We start from the raw sequence: 6,041 nt of genomic DNA on the forward strand, positions 1-6,041 counted from the left end.
CGGGCGCTGTCCCAAGACGACCCCCCAGAGCTGGGCTCAGAGACTCATGCCCGACCTCGTCTCCCCTCCTTTGCCCCTTGTCCCTCCCTCTCCCCCTCTCACCTTGCCCCCTCCGGCGCTGGCTCCTTCTCCTCCGGCGGGAAGAGAGGCAGGGACGCACAGGGCAGGGCACAGCCCTCTCTCACCGGGGCGGTAGGATGGGCACCACCAACAGCCAGGCTGGAAGCTGAGATCTTGGGAGGGGAACTGGCCTCGCTGACGAGGGGACGGGAGGAGGTGAATCACTGCTGGACTTTTCCACCAAGTACCTGCCCTCTGCGGTTTCAAGGCAAGGCTGTGGACCTTCACAGCCACAACCCTTTTCCTTGGGATTTTCCTAGAGAAGGTGCCACAACACACCTCAAGAATCTAGAAAGGACCCAGGTTTGCAGGTAGACAGGCAAGCATCTGAGCCTCTGTTTCCCGACCCGTCAAGGGTGGGGGACAACACCTACTTCACAGAGTTGCTGGGAGGGCTAAAGGCAATCTGGGAGACTGCTTAGGGTGTTGTCGGTGCTTCAGGGCACTCGGTGATGTCTGCTGAAGGGTCTTCTGGACGCAGGGGCTGGGATGCTGGAGTGTCCCAGGCAGCAGTGACAATGCTCTGGGGACCTCTGGGCACTAAGCACACAGCTGGGACCTGTCTCATTGCCTGACGGCCATCAGTGGTGAACTGGTGCTTGTGGAATAAACATCTGCGTCCCCCATACGTGCCCGGTGAGCTTCTCCAGAACGGGCCCTCGTCGCTGTTTCTGAGATGTCCTCACGCTGCTCATACAGGACCGTCCGGGGCCATTCACTCAGGACAGACAGTGCCCCCTTCCGGATAATAAAGACATTTCTTCGGGCCCAGGTGGTGGGGGGAGGAGAAGCTGTGAGGAGAAAGGGAAATTTCCCTTTGCCTGTTCTTCCCCTGTGTGTTCTAGAACTTCCCCGCAGGGCTGGGGTGTGAAGCACGAGTCTCCGTCTGTAGTTTTCCATCGAGCACCCCCCGCTCAGTGTCTCTCAGGCCCCTCTCAGCATCTCCCTGAGGCTCCCCGTGGAGAGGAAACCAGAAAAATCCAGAAGCCAGGCGGGCTCAGGCAGAGAAGGGCTGGCCCCCGGCAGAATTCACAGTCTGTTTCCCCTGTGCTGGGGGGGGGGGGGATGGAGTGATCGCGTTGCTGCAATGTCCTGTCCCTGTCCCCGCCGTGTGTCAACTGTACAGCCCGCTGCAGAGGGGCACCAAAGTCCGTGTGGTTACCTGGCTGCAGCTACTCAGAACAGAAGACCCAGCCTCTCCGGGAAGGGGCGCCAGAGGGAAGAAAACCACGCTGGGCAGAGGGTGAATTTCCTAGCTCTGTCATTCATTCAGAAATGTTACTTCATGCCTACCGTGTGTGCGGCTTTTCTGCGAGGACCTGGGGATACACAAGTCACCTCCCCTTCACCTCACGAGAGAAGAGCTGCCGTGTTTGACCTCGCCTCCCTCTAACACCCGACCTCCCTCACTCAAGCCCACCCAACCCCGCAGTTTCAGCCCCCACTGGGCATTCAGAACAACTGGTGAACTCTTGGGCGCAGGAGACCCCATTTTACAACAGGTAGGGCTCCCTAAGTTACCTGGAAAGCCTACCTAAGACCGGCCTGTTTCCATACTGGGGAGGGCCCAGAGTCAAGATGAAATAATGAATCTGTTATCTTGCTGCAGTGAAACCCGTCGAATGTTCTCCTCACCACAGTCATCTTCTAACCCGTGCATACTTTTAGAAGGCCTGGCATGGAACCTAGTTCCTGAGCACCTAACTCAGCCCAGGTGCTTTACATGTCACCTCATTTTGTCCTCACAAGAACCTTGAAATGTAGGAATTATTAGCCCATTTTACAGATGAGAAAACTGTGGCAAACAGAAGCTAAATGATGTGTCCTAAGGCCTCATTTACTGGTGGTAAATGAGGGAGCTGGGATTTGAAGCTGGGCCTCTTGGCTCCAAAAATCTTTGCTTTCCACTGCAGCAAACTGTTTCCCAGACCAGGAGTATCTAGAGGGCAGGGGTCACTTTTCATAATTCTTTGTTTCTGTCTCCAGCATTTAATATAGTGCTGGCTCAGAGAAGGCATTTGGATGGATGATGGAGGGATGGAGGGATGGAGGGATGGAAGGATGGATGGAAGGATGGAAGGATGGAAGGATGGAAGGATGGATGGATGCATGGATGGATGCAAGTTGAGGGAAATTTTGATTTCAGCCTTCCCTCTTCTGAAAGGGCATTGCTCTCCCAGAAACAGGGGATAGACTAGGGCTTGGAAGGACTCATGTCTTGCTTTTCTTGGACAAAACTGCTGGTGCTGAGCAAGACTCTCAGGCCACAGGATGCAGGGTTCTTTTAGCTCTGCCTCTCTCTTGCCTCCTAGCAAAAATGCTTAGTTAATAAATGCGTAGCCTTCTTTCTGGGGCCTAATGCAACCTGATGCCTGGGGCTGGGGAATCCAGGGGGCAGCAAGGATGTAGCTGAGCTCTTTCTGGGCTTTTCTGTTTCATTGACAGCCCAATGCAGGGGTGGGGGGAGGGTGGAATCATGGAAAATAGGGTGGATTTGCTTGAAATATGTCCCCAAGGCAGCTGTCCCTACACCCTCCACTGGACTCTGACAACACAATGATGTAAATACTACTATTCCCATATTATAGACAAGCAAACTTGATGAACTTGCCCAAGGTCACAGAGCACATAGACCTAAACCAGGCCTGCCAGCCTCTGTAAAGGGGCACGCCTGGCAGACTGCGGTGTCTGGGTCTATGCACATTCATCCGAGGAGAGTGAGGGACTGTGTGTGTGCACGTGTGTGGATCTGAGACCTGGGTGTGATCTGAGTCTGGGTCTATGCACATTCATCCGAGGAGAGTGAGGGACTGTGTGTGTGCACGTGTGTGGATCTGAGACCTGGGTGGGATCTGAGTCTGGGTCTATGCACATTCATCCGAGGAGAGTGAGGGACTGTGTGTGTGCACGTGTGTGGATCTGAGACCTGGGTGTGATCTGAGTCTGGGTCTATGCACATTCATCCGAGGAGAGTGAGGGACTGTGTGTGTGCACGTGTGTGGATCTGAGACCTGGGTGTGATCTGAGTCTGGGTCTATGCACATTCATCCGAGGAGAGTGAGGGACTGTGTGTGTGCACGTGTGTGGATCTGAGACCTGGGTGTGATCTGAGTCTGGGTCTATGCACATTCATCCGAGGAGAGTGAGGGACTGTGTGTGTGCACGTGTGTGGATCTGAGACCTGGGTGGGATCTGAGTCTGGGTCTATGCACATTCATCCGAGGAGAGTGAGGGACTGTGTGTGTGCACGTGTGTGGATCTGAGACCTGGGTGGGATCTGAGTCTGGGTCTATGCACATTCATCCGAGGAGAGTGAGGGACTGTGTGTGTGCACGTGTGTGGATCTGAGACCTGGGTGGGATCTGAGCACGGTCTGAGGCCTGAGGCTCCACGGCAGCCTGGCGGGTTCAGCGCCCCCCCCACGGCTCCCCAGTCCCCACGGGTTCCAGTCCTAACTCTCCGGGTACCGCTGCGCTCCTCTCTCCTTCCAGCTATCACATGCCCTGAGGCTCTATGCCTGCCTCACAAGAACCTTGAAATGTAGGAGTTATTAGCCCATTTTACAGATGAGAAAATTCGGGTGAATAGAAGCTAAATGATGTGCTCTTCTCTGACAGGTGTGGCCTCTAGACAAAGGGCTCCCCTTCCTTTTCTGTCTTCTTCCTCTGGGACCTGCAGGATCCGAATCTGCCCTTCCAGGCAGAGCTCCAGGAGAGGGGACAGAAAATGGCCCCGCCCCCACTACCCCTTCAAGGGGGTAAAGTCACGTCTGGGTATCCTGCTCCCGTTCCCTGACGTGACCCCTGGCTTTTAGAGCAGCTCCCCGTCAGCCATCCCTCCACTGGTCTCATGACCTCACGGTTGGGCTCTCACACCCATGACCCCATCCAGCCCTACAACAAACCCGTGTGTGGGCGGGGTGCCTAGTATTACCTCCATCTGCAAAAAAAGAAGACCTGAATCCCACCAAGAAACACAGCAGGTCCGAGGCAGGTGAGGACTAGAAGCCGTATCTCCTGATCCTGGTGCCCGCGGGTTACTTTCACACTGTATCGCACCATCAACGAAGCTCCGAAATAGGGCTCAAATCACCATGACCGAACTGCTCACCTCCCTCCCTGGGCCTAGCAGATCCCTGCAACTTTGATAGGATGGAGAGAGAGACATACCTCAGCCTCAGAACAGCCTTCCCAGACCCCCAACCCTAAGTCCTCAGGATCCTTCCCATGCCCACTTATTCTTTCTCAGAGACCTTGCTTTTCTTCCATAGCGTTTGTCATCCTTTGTCCTTCAAGAGATGTATCTATTTTTGCTCCTCGTGAGTCCTGAGCACAGCACCATGTAGTAGGTGTCCTGCAAATGTCCTCAGATGGGTGGAGACACCAGGTGTGGGACCTCGAGGCCCACACGTTTCTCTAGCAGACTTATTTCTCCCATCTTAGGACTGCCTTGCTCCTGGCACACTGGGGGGTGCCCAGCCACCGTCCAGGAAGGAACCACCAAGGCCAACACACAGCAGGGCTGCTGTCACCGATTTTAATAAACTCTCCCAACAGCAAAGAATCAAAACCTCAAGACTTCAGTGCATTTTCCCACTAACTGACTCGTAAGAAAATCACCCAGGAAATGCCCTGCACCTCCCAGGAACAGCTCCGGAAGAAGAGCTACATGAACAGAGGTGGGGACACAGGCAGACATGCGGGGGGAAGGGCTGCTGTGTGTTCCCCGCTCCCCCATGCGCCGCGGACACACGCGCCCCCTCCAGGCACCTGCCCAGAGCCAGGCTGTGGAGCACACCTGTGGGCGCCGGGGCGGCGGGGGCCAAGGCCAGACCCGCTGACCCCGAGGTCGCACAGGCTCTGCCTCCCACCTGGCTCCTCTCTGGGCGCATCTGCGCGCTCAGGCCCCGCAGCCGAGCGGAGGTCCCCGCGGTGCTCCGCCATCGTGGCCGCGCCGGGGGTGCCGCATCCGCATCTATCCATCCTACGAGCAGAGCAGCGTGGTGGTCCCGAGGCAGCGGCTCCCTCTGCTGGCCGAGCCGGGTAGTGCCCTGCTCCGCCCGCGGTCCCTGCTGGCAGCTAGTACCCCTGGCACCAAGCCCCTGGCGGGCGCACACAGTTTGAACAGGCGAGGTCAGGCAAGGAAATGGCAGGGGAAATCGGGCAGGAAGAAGCCCAGCTGCTCTCCTCCTCCTTCCTCCAGTGGGGGCTCAGGTGCCTCCTCCTTCTCCCCTCCATCGCCTTTCTTTTTTTTTTTTTTAATTAATTAACTGATTTATTTATTTTTGGCTGCGTTGGGTCTTCGTTGCTGCGTGTGGGCTTTCTCTAGTTGCGGCGAGCGGGGGCTACTCTTTGCTGCGGTGCGCAGGCTTCTCATTGCGGTGGCTTCTCTTGTTGCGGAGCACGGGCTCTAGGCATGCGGGCTTCAGTAGTTGTGGCACGAGGGCTCAGTAGTTGTGGCTTGTGGGCTCTAGAGCACAGGCTCAGTAGTTGTGGCGCGCAGGCTCAGTAGTTGTGGTGCACGGGCTTAGTTGCTCTGCAGCATGTGGGATCCTCCCGGACCAGGGCTCGAACCCGTGTCCCCTGCTTTGGCTGGCGGATTCTTAACCACTGCGCCACCAGGGAAGCCCCTAAAGCCCCACTTTAAAGTGAGGAGGTGGGCAAGGCAGCAAGGCGGGGGTGGGGCGGGGCAGAAACCAGGCGGAACTGCTAGCAGCTGGTGGGAAGAACGTGGGTTTAATGGAATGAAGGGCGCCAAACAGAGCTCTCCCCACCCCGCCCCCGCCTGCAGCCTCACCCAGCCTCCCAAGGCCCCTCTCAAAGGGGATGCTCTTGATCCTGGCCTTTCACACCTGTCCAGCCACCCTTGGAGCAGGGAAGTGGGGGTGGGAGATGCCCAGCTCAGAGGTGGATTCCAGCATG

The sequence above is a fragment of the Balaenoptera acutorostrata genome, chromosome 11 (genome assembly GCF_949987535.1).
Source record: "Balaenoptera acutorostrata chromosome 11, mBalAcu1.1, whole genome shotgun sequence".
NCBI lineage: Eukaryota > Metazoa > Chordata > Mammalia > Artiodactyla > Balaenopteridae > Balaenoptera > Balaenoptera acutorostrata.